The 11,609-nt window shown below is 36.6% G+C and overlaps 1 non-coding gene across 1 annotated transcript; it reads left to right on the top strand.

Annotated features, from left to right (window-relative positions):
- Nucleotides 1-10,080: 10,080 nt before the first annotated feature.
- On the top strand, nt 10,081-10,241 carry LOC118570730. Its single transcript, XR_004943226.1, has one exon. It is a non-coding gene; the product is annotated as a U1 spliceosomal RNA (small nuclear RNA).
- Nucleotides 10,242-11,609: the final 1,368 nt, after the last annotated feature.

The following is an 11,609-nucleotide window of genomic DNA, read 5'->3' on the forward strand; positions in this document are numbered from 1 at the left end:
TATCCTACTGACCGTGAATGTGCTAAATGATGGCTCTAAAATAGAAGCCAGGCAGGTAACTTTCCTTCTTTGTAAACATACTAATAGAGGTTTGGTTTAACACATACCAAACGGATAAGATTTTTCCTCTCCCTACAGCCAGGGACAGTGCAAAATACAGGTCACCTTACTTAATCCCAATAGAATTATTTTTATTACATACATACATTACTTCCAGATAATTCCTTGAGATAATAAGAAGTAAGTCTTCTTAACCTCATTATTATTTCTGTTCAGACACTGAGGAAATTGAGGCTGAAGGAGGTTAACTAAGCTGCCTGTTGTAACATAGCAATTAAGCAGTTGAGTCAAGGGTCAGTTCGCCTTGGACTCAGGAGCCAGAGTTTGTGTAGATGTCCTACCACGCTCCCTAAGAAATGCAAGCGTAGCATAGCTACCTATTACAGTTTGGTGGGAATTCTGTTATTCTGTTTACTTGCATTTTTGTCTTGCTTTACTACTTTTAAGTGAAATGAATAATAAAAGACTTAGAACCTCCCTTAAGAAGCAATTTTATGAAGGAATCATTATTTATTAATTTGTCATTTCAATGATATGAAGTATCTTGCCAATGACTATTCCAATTATAGGAAAATATAGACTCCTCCCCACATAGATACCCCTAAGGAGACAGATATATGACTCCTAATCCTAATGTTTCCTTTTAATTCAGAGGGAAGTATTCCAACATTACTTTCTTTCATTCTGAATAGACATATACATTAAAAGAATTCTTCAAATGAATGTATCTTTACAATGATGTTTGTAAGACAGATTTTTCTAATGAAATCCTCATCTTAGATTTCTACTATAAAGCCCCAAATTACAGCATCTAGTAATAAAAGCAGCAGAAATCCAGTTTTTGGGTCTTTCTATTCTTTTTTATCATTTGTTGTGATGCTTTATAACTTGGAACTGGGGCTGCTCTGTTAAAAATGTTGTATGACCTTTGAGGTTGTTTACTGTAAAGTGACAGCCTGTAATGCTGTTACATAAACGTAGTTTACCAAGCTTTAGATTTAAACATAATGCTAGAGCTCCCTTACTCCAACATTTAACTTGGTTTATGGCTGTGGGGAAAAATATCAGTGCTCCAATAACTTAAGGTGATTTTGAAAATTAAGTAAAGAAGAAAATGTAACTACTAATCTAGACTTGCTTGGAGATATCAATGATGCATTTCAACTGAGGGAAGTAAGCAAGCAATAATTTAATCTGTGACATGAAAATAAATCCCTAACTGTTCTCTTGGGGAAGATATTTTCTAAATAAACACTAGTTTTTTGTGTGTGTCACAATGAATAGCAATTAAATCCATTAGTGTGATCTGAGCTGTTTATTAAAACACGTTCCCTCCCATAGCTGTTTTTAAAGAAATTCAGTTTTGAAAGGTAAATTAGGACAGGAAAAATATCTCCAGCCCAAAGAGCAACAGTATCTGTTGATCATATGACAGGGGAAACTCGCTAATGATTTATTGTAATGCAGGATGGCAGTGAGACACAGCAGCCTAACCGCTGACTCGGGCAGACTTGGGGTAGAGGCACAAGCAGGTGTGATTCTAGCCTTCACCACTGACCAGCCAGCTGAAAATGGGGCCTCCCTCCCAAGGACAGACACCCAGCAATCCATCTCTAACAACTGAGCATTCCAAAACTCCTAAATAGAAAGGTCTCTCAATTCTCTAAGTTTGAAATCACATCCTCAGCATTTTGTATCAGGCAGGACAGGCAGGCACGTTATCCATATTATATTAATCTCCGAAATGCATTGCCCAAGGAGGAGACATGAAAGAGAACCGATTATCTCTAGTGAAGGCATTATCACTTGAAAAGAAGAAAGGAAAAGAAGATACAAAGGTTTTAAAAATGCATCCTAGACAACCATGACACACCCTGCATTTATAAACTAGCAGGAACCAGCTTCTCCCAGGCTGCTACACATAGCACTGCACAGGTAATTTTGCTGTATCTGTTACATAAATGTTCTCCTTGAGATCTCAGAATTATGGAAAATGTGTTCCTTTGGGATTTGGAAGGCAAGAATTTTGTGGTCTTTTCAAAATAGAAAGGAATTGAGTTTCCTGGCTTGTCCATTGCGCACAGGAGGAGGCATAAGCTTGTCATTTCTTATTATACATATCAACAGTTCAGTGTTCTTCATTTTTATTTTGTTTTATAATTAGTTTTTTTTGTGTGTGATTTGTATGTGTCTTTGTGTGTCTCTATGTATGATGTGTATATCATATGTGTGACATGTATCTACGTGTATGTGTGTGCATATATGAAGGTCAGAAGATAATTTGGGTTTCTGTCCCCGTTTTCTGCCTTGTCCCTGAGACCAGGTCTCTTGTTGATCACAGCTGTTCCGTCCAGTCCAGCTGGTCCATCCGCTTGGGTTTCTTCTCTTTCTGCTTTCCACTGTCTGAGGAGTTTTCTTAAAACAGCCACGTACCACTGCACCTGGCTGTGACATGGGTTCCAGGAACCCTGACTCAAGTTATCAGGCTAACACAGCAAATGCTTCTACCCACAAAGCCATCCTTTTGTGCTCATGTCTAGCATTTTAGAAATTAAATATTGTGGCACTTTTGGAAAGATTATGTTTTAAAGATGTATTTGGAAGTCTTTTACCAAAGATAGAAATTTACTAAAGAAGTAGCCAGTGAGTTCCACTTGAGATATAAGGGGTGAGAAAGAGAGAGAGAGAGGGATAAAAAAGGATGCATTAGAAGATTCTCAGGCCCCATCCCTGACCGTCTATTGACCTCAAGTCTGAGAAAGTAGCTTTAGAGGAGGAATTTTCAATACTTCTCCAGGTGTCGTGATGCAACTAAGAACAAACTTCTTTGCCAAATTTCAAATTTAATCTTGGGGAAATATTCAATTTTCACTTATGCAAACAAACATACATAGGCTTCATTTAAGATGGTAAGTCTTGCCATTTTATCATGTAAAGCAAAAGCCTTAAGGAAGGACAAAAGAGAATTATTAACAGGAGGTGATGTCATGGTCCAGAAGAGCATTTGGAAAGATATAAAGAATAAGATTACTTAAAAAGCATTTAAAAGTAAATTTTCTCATTATATGCTGTTAAGTAAGTGGGATATGGAACAGAAAGTATGATCATTTTAAACATACACACACACACACACACACACACACACACACACACACACACACACACGAGGATGCCTGTGCAAAGACTCTTATTTGTAATTAGATGACTGAAAATATCTCAAAAGAAGCAAATCTAGGTTTATCTTTATTTGTTAAGATTATAATTAGCTGTAATTTCCATGTTCTGTTTGTTATATACTTATCATTCCCATTACCTTTGAACCAAATCAACATTTACCTTCTATAACATTCTGTAATATACACAGTTCAGACAGAATCCCTAAGAGAAGTTAGTTTAGGAACCCACTTACATCATAAGTATCTGTGAACCGGCCCTGAATTTATTTGCAAAGTAATTCACCTGAGAGATTCAAAGCATTCTAAAAGTTGTCCAGTCTCAGAGACTGTGCTGTAAAGCATTCTGGCTTATGGCCTGTGCTTTAAAATTTTTTAGATAATCCTTAAAGGATTTTAATCTGGAGAATAGTTTAGGGTCCAATAGTCTACATTTTTTACATCATTCATTTTCAGTCAGTAGAATTAGTGTTAACAGATTATGGTCACAGCAATGATGATCAGCTGGAGGTTTGATGCTCCCCAAATTTTTGGATCCTCATTTCATTTCTAATGAACAAGACCCATTTAATCACATCATCATTAAGTGCAAGGAGATACATTTAGCATCACTGTACACGAATACAGGGTGGGTGGTACCTTGGGACAGATTCCATGGCTGTGAATACTCAGACAGGACTATCTTATGGCACCTAAACATGGATTAAACATATCTTGTTGCACATCTCAGAATCTAGGTATTTGTGTCTAACTTGGATGACATCTCACTACATATCTGTGACATGTACTGCTCCCTAGATGAACCAGAAATACTGGACATTGTTTACTCATACCTGAGTGAGATCAACTCTGAATGCACAGACTTCAACAAAGCATGCCTCAGCAATCACCCAATGAAATTGTGTCCACCTTAACATCACCAGTGATCTCTCAATGATGATTTTTTTTGTCTGTTATTCAATATAGATTAATAAACTCAAATAAACAGGCAAAGTTTATAATTATTAGGTCTGTGCTGCCTAGTTGGTTTTATATAATGAGGCTTTTTTGTGTATACATCATAAATAACATTATTTTATGTATTTATTATCCTAATGTATATCTACTTTTAATTGAAAGTCAGATGTTTTAAAATTACATGTAATCTTCTGAGAATGTTAGAATGAGTACTTCCTCTTCCAACTTCCGCTCCTTTCATGATTTTCCTCTGTCTCTAAACTCAAGGACTTTTCTTCTTTAATTACTATTGCCAAATATGTATGTTTACATATATCTCTACATTATACATATTTTTAAGTAAGCTTATAAAATTATGTTTCACTGTGGCTTTTTTCTAACATCTGCAGGATTATTTATTTCTCATTCCTTCTTCTCCCTTGGTATGAACCACACATACATTCCAGTTTTCCCATTTCCCTCTTCATAACTCCATGTTGTTCTCTCTATAGCTCCTTTTCCTCCTTTCCTCCACTGTCCCTTTCTACTTTCCTGGCTTCTGTGGTTACTTCAGATGCATATTAAACTCTAAAGACTCAGAAATAACTCCACAAATAAATGAGAACATGTGGGAATTTATCTTTCTAGGTCTCAGTTATCTCACTTAGTATAATATTGTCCATTTTCATCAACTTACCTGCAAATGTAAAAAACTCATTATTTTCCTTTTCCTATTATTAATTTAAAAGAATGCTGCCATTAATTTTTTCATTTTTATATGTCTTCTCTTAGTCACTTTGAGAGTCCATCATGACAGTGAAAGCAAAAATCTAAAGTCAATTAAGACCATTAAATTTGCCTTTGACGTTACTATATGGAAATAATTGTAAGGATAATAGCGTAAAAGTATATAAAATAATGAAGATTTCATTTGGGACAGAAGCATGATTCAAAAGCAAACCCTCGCTGACTGCTGCAATATTTATTTCTCATAAGAGCAACCAACATCTTTATCATTTTTTATCATCCATATTCTTTAACTTCGTTTCCAGCATAGGGAAAGAATAGATATCATTTACTGAAGTATGGACTGAAGTAATTATAAAGCTTTACGACTGCATTGGTTAAAGTGAGGCTACCTTCTGGAGTGAATATTTGACATTTCAGTTGTTAAAGTCTCACCTGCTACTATCATCACCGTGATAGTTACATGAAGGTATTCTTGGTTTAATAACTCCTTTGGGCAGCTATACTCTGGGGAAGGATTTACAGGTCCAGGGTCCCTGCAATCTGTAGCATAGAGCCATCAAGCTTACCATGACTCTGTCTCTATTCTAGTCATCCAGAAAAATCACAAAGAGAGTTACACAGGCCATGCCTCAAGTGATTGACATCTGGCCAGAGGTCAGCTGCAAGTTCCCAACTGCAAGAGAAACTGAGAAATTGAATTTAGATGTTTTCAGGTAAAGGGATGAGGTGGTCAGTATGCCTTTCTGACCATATTTCTGACCTTACTTCATTTACAAAGGCTGAACTATCTCATCCCTTTACCTCTGTTTTTGAGTTAAAGTTCATCCAAACAGTACTTAGAATTTTATTATTACATTTTCTGTTGGATACAATATTATATAGTACATACAACTTGACATTATTAGAAAATGTTATCAGGGACCTCAAAATTATTAAGGTTTTATGTGAAACTGGTCTTTTAATTGTCATGCAACAACAACAAAACAAGCTTTAGCTCACTGGAGAAACCCTAATCAAGTAATTTCTCCTGCAAGCTACCAGAGCATTATGAGGAAATTTGCCACATGTCTGCCTTTCTACAATTCTACCATCAATTACAAGAGTAAATAAAATGTAATTATTGGACTTTTAAACACGTTTCCAAGTGTGATTGCTGAGAATGTAGCATGGTGGCTTAAAGCCTAACTTCAGAGTTTGATCAGTTTACTTTTAGCATTTTTATTAAGGTACAAGAAATAGACAAATTCTGCATATAGTTTAACATACACCATCAATGAGTTTGAACACATGCATCTATTTGTGTAAACTTCACCATAGCCAGGACATAAACGTGTCCACCACTATCATTCAATAACAGCTTTTGTATTCATTTTGAACATACTGCTGAAGGAAGAATTATTCAGGGCTGGTGGGTGGCTGAGTTGGTAAAGTGCTTGCTTCATGAACACAAGGACCTGGGTTATATTCCCAGAACCTACTTAAAGATGCCAGGTGTGTTTACATGTGCCTGTAATAGGCCAGTGCTGAGGAAGTAAATACAAAACAGTCTTTGGAAATTTTGTATAAGGCAGTATAAAGTAATTAGGGAGTGTTTGGTCAAGGAGAGATCTCATCTCAAAGAAGAATGGGAATGACACATGCACTCATGTAACACTCAAGTACCTGAGTACATGTAAACATGTACACACATGAACAAGAAAGTAACTATACATAATGACATATATATTTGCCTTAAGAAAGAAAGGCAACCATTCATCATGTGTTGACTACTGCTGATGCTGATAATTTGAACCTGTGACAAACACACATAAATGCGTCTAAGACATAACAAAATGACTCTGTCCTTGTAACTCTGAGTTTAAAACTAAATTATTTTATGAAACAAAGTACATTTATACTTTCATTAGGATATGTTAGCTTGAGAATCAGCTTCTATGTCTCTGTACTAGGATTTCAGAGAAGACTTATACTAGGCATAAGAAGAGTAAAATCCAGACGATTTTCATTATATTGCATCTATAATAGCATGGATTGTAAATTCTTCTGCTTGTCAGGGAGAATATTTGCCCACAGACGTAAGATCTGGAAGATGCTATTTACCCTATTTTTGGAACAATGGGGAAATGATGAACAGCCTCAGTCTTTTAAAAAGATAAATTTAAGGGAACTCTGCACATTTGTCAATTGAAGTTAAACCTCTGAATACAGTGAACTCAAAACTTCAAGGACCAAGCACAATGTCATGTTTCTTAAACCATAGTCAATAACTGAGAGCCAGTGCTAGCTCTGAGAAGAGTGAATTGTGCTAAAAATATCTCTTTCTTTCTGACTTACTGCTGCATGTGCTCTAAGAAAAGATTTCTGGAAACAATTTCAAAAAAATATGAAAACTTACATCTAGAGTTTCCACACAAATAATTAATGTGGAATATTCTTGATATGAAAGCTGAACATCTCACTCAGCAAAGAGGAGAAATAGCTGTCCTTAGAATCCCATCCTTACCTTAATGTATCTCCCTCCAAAATATGTGGAACTCAAGAAGATCAGGACACTGATTAGGAGAAAATCTCTCTAGTGGAGTTGGGGCTCAAAGGAGGAACTTTCCCACCCTACAAGTCGAGCACAAGTTCTTTTACACACACTTATGAAGATGTTTTCTCTTCTCTCTAATATGAACACAAATGCTGATGTTGATAACTGAACGTGCTCTGACTTCTCACTGCACAAAGAAACAAGTATGGATACACATTACAGCAGAACTTCAAGGTCAGAGAGGCTGTCTCAAATCTAAGTTTCAAAAGGTGACACCAATTGCCTCATTTTTCACTTTTGTGTATTCATTGAAAATATTTTTGAAGCATTACAGACAAGCATGGGGGTATAGTGTGCATGATAAAAATACACAATGATACCAGTGTTGTATTTTACCAAGATATCATCAATCCAAAGAGAATTAAAACATAAAAAGTGATACTTTTGTTGTTGGGAAGAAATAAATGTCTCCTCACCATTCATGTTAGCTTTCTGTGAGGATACCATTGTCCTCCCTCAGGGAATAATTCTATCTTTGGCAAGGAAATATTAGCTATTATTCCTATGTTTGTTCTAGCAATTGCAAAACTATATAACCTGAAATATTAATATTATAATAACAGCTATGGATAGAAAAACTATGAGAGGAAAAGAGTATTCCATATTGTACATGATGATATTGGCATTTATAAGAAGAAATCTACTAACTCTAGGCTGCTTCCAAAGTCATATCAGGGAGGTTAGTGGACACTTAGACTCACTATCTTATGAAATACCAAAATCTGTTTTAAAGGCTACAACAACATATTATATAATGTAGATATTCCATAAATATATTATATATGTATATATAGGTTTGGCAAATTATATATAAATTAAATTCAGACTAAATTACAGCTATTAAGGCAACTCTTATGATACTTATTAGCTTATGTAGGTCCTTAATATAATGACTTACTCTTGAATACTAATTGCTGATTTTCTGAACCCCCATAACCATGAAAAAAAATTGTAAATGTTGAAGGGACTTAGGGGGTTTATGGCCCATTCATTGATTGCTGGCAGTTCCTAAGTAAAGAAATAGGCATACTCTGCTAGAAATTGAGTGAGCTACTCAGCCCTAAACAACAGCATTTGATAGGAGACTTTTTCAACCATCCTTATCCCTGTGCATGTGTTGTTTACTATTGTGATGATTAAAACAATGGCCCCTAAAATTACCTTCTGTAAACCTTGGAACTTGTGAATATGTTGTATTAAGTGGAAAGAGAATTTATCAATATATTTAGGTGAAGACCTTGAGATGAACAAGGAGGCAGATTATTCTTGGTAATTGGGTAGGTTCAATGTGTTCATAGGGTTCTAATAAGAGAAAATGGGGGGGCACACAAGTCAGAATGGGACAGTGATGCAGAAGAACATCAGTGTTTAGAGAGATGCACTTTGAAGGTGGACCAGGGAGCCATGGTCCATGTAATGTAGGTGAAACTGTTCAAAATAAAATGTTCTCCCAAGGAGCTTCCTCATCAAATGTTTGTCAACCTAGATCATAATTTTACCCCATAGAAGTTGCTTCAGCCTTTCGCCTTAGAGAACTGAATGAAAAGTGAATTTATGTTCTTTTAAGGCATTGAATTGGTGGCATATTGTTAAACAGCATTATAAATTTAGCAACTAACTCTGTCATTTTGATGATTGACCTACTCCAGCTTTTCATGTGTAACAAATGTCCCCTATTCCTGTCCTGACCAAGATCTAGGGGAGTCCAGCTCTCTTGTTAAGTGGACCTGTCCTTAGACTCTTCTGTGCTCTTTAATTCCAGTTTTTCTGTTTAATTCCCAAAGTCTAGTTGTACATGTGTTCTGATAAGTAAATGCTGAATGGTGACTTGCACATTAAAGCTCAATAATATCCCTAAAATCCTCCTGGAAAGACAAATACTTGCATAAGTTTTATAGCTGAACTCTTTTTGTACCTATCTTCTTTTTATAGAAACTGACCAGGAGCTATAATCTTATTTTTTAAATGAAATGTATGCCTTCAATCTGTACCATGAAGAATGTGTGATATTGAATTTCCTGTAGTAGGAAGCATAGATGAGGATGTATTCACAGCCTTGCTAATATGGAGTAAGGGTTATCTTAGCAAACATGGGTTGCTTAAACCCTGCACATTGCCAGAGTTTTCAATACTGGCCATATATCTGAAAGATGGCATCCAAATCTCTAAATAGCTTGAAGATGTGTCTCCATATGCTTTAGGCAAGGGATCAACTCAGGTAGCTAACATGAGAATGCTCTTTATGGTAAATGCTGTTTTGTTCACCTGGAGTCCTGGGCTATCAGCTTCACCTCTGATACTGAGTACTTAAGACCAACATTTGGGTGTTCCATGCTTGTAATTACCTGAAATAAAACACTGAGCCTTCAATGAACATTCTTGATTAATAACTCTTGCCAACTGTTATTGCACATTGTTGCTGAGAAAATGAAGTACTCTACCTGCTATTACCCTGGGAGAAGACAAATATCTTGGGTGGGGAGACAGATCAGTGGGTACAATGCTTGCCATGCAAGTAGCAGGAACTGAATTTGATTGTCCAGAACTCATGTAAAATCTTGGTGTTGTATGCTAACCTAGCAGTGGAGATACTATGATCATGAAGGTGGTTTTCCCAGGGAGAGTCTTATCCACTGGACTCTGAATGTGCTGAATGTGATTTCCCCAATTGCAGGAAACTCAACTGCATCATTTTTGGTTGTGGGAGACTGCATTTGTGCTCTCTCCTGGGGGTGGGAGGCTGTTGTTCATGTACTTGTAATTCAAGCCCTCCTACTGTAAGATTGGAGTTGGAATCACGCCAGCAACTGGACAGGAATCTACAGAAATGTGCATCAAGAGAGACCTTTCCTCAAATGAGGTGAAGGTGAGGACCATCATTCAAGGTTGTCCTCTGACCTCCACACATGTGCCATGGTATTCATGTGCCCGTGTTTACATTCATCAACATGCACATACACACACACATACACACACACACACACACACACACACACACACACACACACACATACACACTAAAATATCAGAAAAAAACTTTTAACTAAAAAATTAAAATATCATTATATTACACTACTCTACTCTATGCACATTTTCTTTTTAGCTAATTTTAGTCTGTGTCCTCACTGTGTATTGAACTATAGTCATGAAAACAGAATCTTTCTTAAGTTTTTAATCCTTATAAGAAATCATCAAAATTAGCAGTTGTTTGGGAGACTGTCAGCATAACATTATGAATATTTTCTTAAAGACTAAATGATCAATGGTTTATTGATAAATAAAATTACCATTCATAAACCTGCCGAGTTTCAAAATTTTCAGTTTGCTCATGTAGATCCCATCCATTTCTCTGTCATTGGGAGATTCCTGTGTCTTTCTTAGGGTCCTCTTTACTAGGTAGTCTCTCTGGAGTTATGAGTTGTAGTCTGGTTATTCTTTGCTTTACATCTAGTATCCACTTATGAGTGAGTACATACATAGCATGTTTGTCTTCCTGAGTCTGGGTTACCTCACTCAGGATGATTTTTCTAGTTCCATCCATTTGCCTGCAAACCTCATGATGTCATTGTTTTTCTCTGCTGAGTAGTACTCCATTGTGTATATGTACCACATTTTTTTATCCATTCTTCATTTGAAGGACATCTAGGTTGTTTCCAGATTCTGGCTATTACAAATAATGCTGCTATGAACATAACTGAGCATGTGTCCTTCTGGTATGATTGAGCATTCCTTGGGTATATGCCCAAGAGTAGTATAGCTGGGTCTTGAGGGAGTGCTAAAGAGGTCCCCAGAAATCCACAAAGATACCTCCTCTACAGAGTACTGGCAATGGTAGAGAGAGTGCCTGAGCTGACTTGCTCTGGTGATTTGATGGCCGAACACCCTGGCTGTCATGATAGAATTCTCTCTCATCCAGTGTCTGATGGAAGCAAATGCAGAGATCCATGGCCAGACCCCAGGTGGAGCTCTGGGAGCCCAATCAGCAAGAGAGAGGAGGGACTGTATGAGCAAAGATATTGAGACCATGATTGGAAAAAAGCACATGGACAAATAGCCAAACTAGCAGAAACACATGCACTGTGAACCAATGGCTGAGA

The sequence above is a fragment of the Onychomys torridus genome, chromosome 19 (genome assembly GCF_903995425.1).
Source record: "Onychomys torridus chromosome 19, mOncTor1.1, whole genome shotgun sequence".
Taxonomy (NCBI): Eukaryota; Metazoa; Chordata; class Mammalia; order Rodentia; family Cricetidae; genus Onychomys; species Onychomys torridus.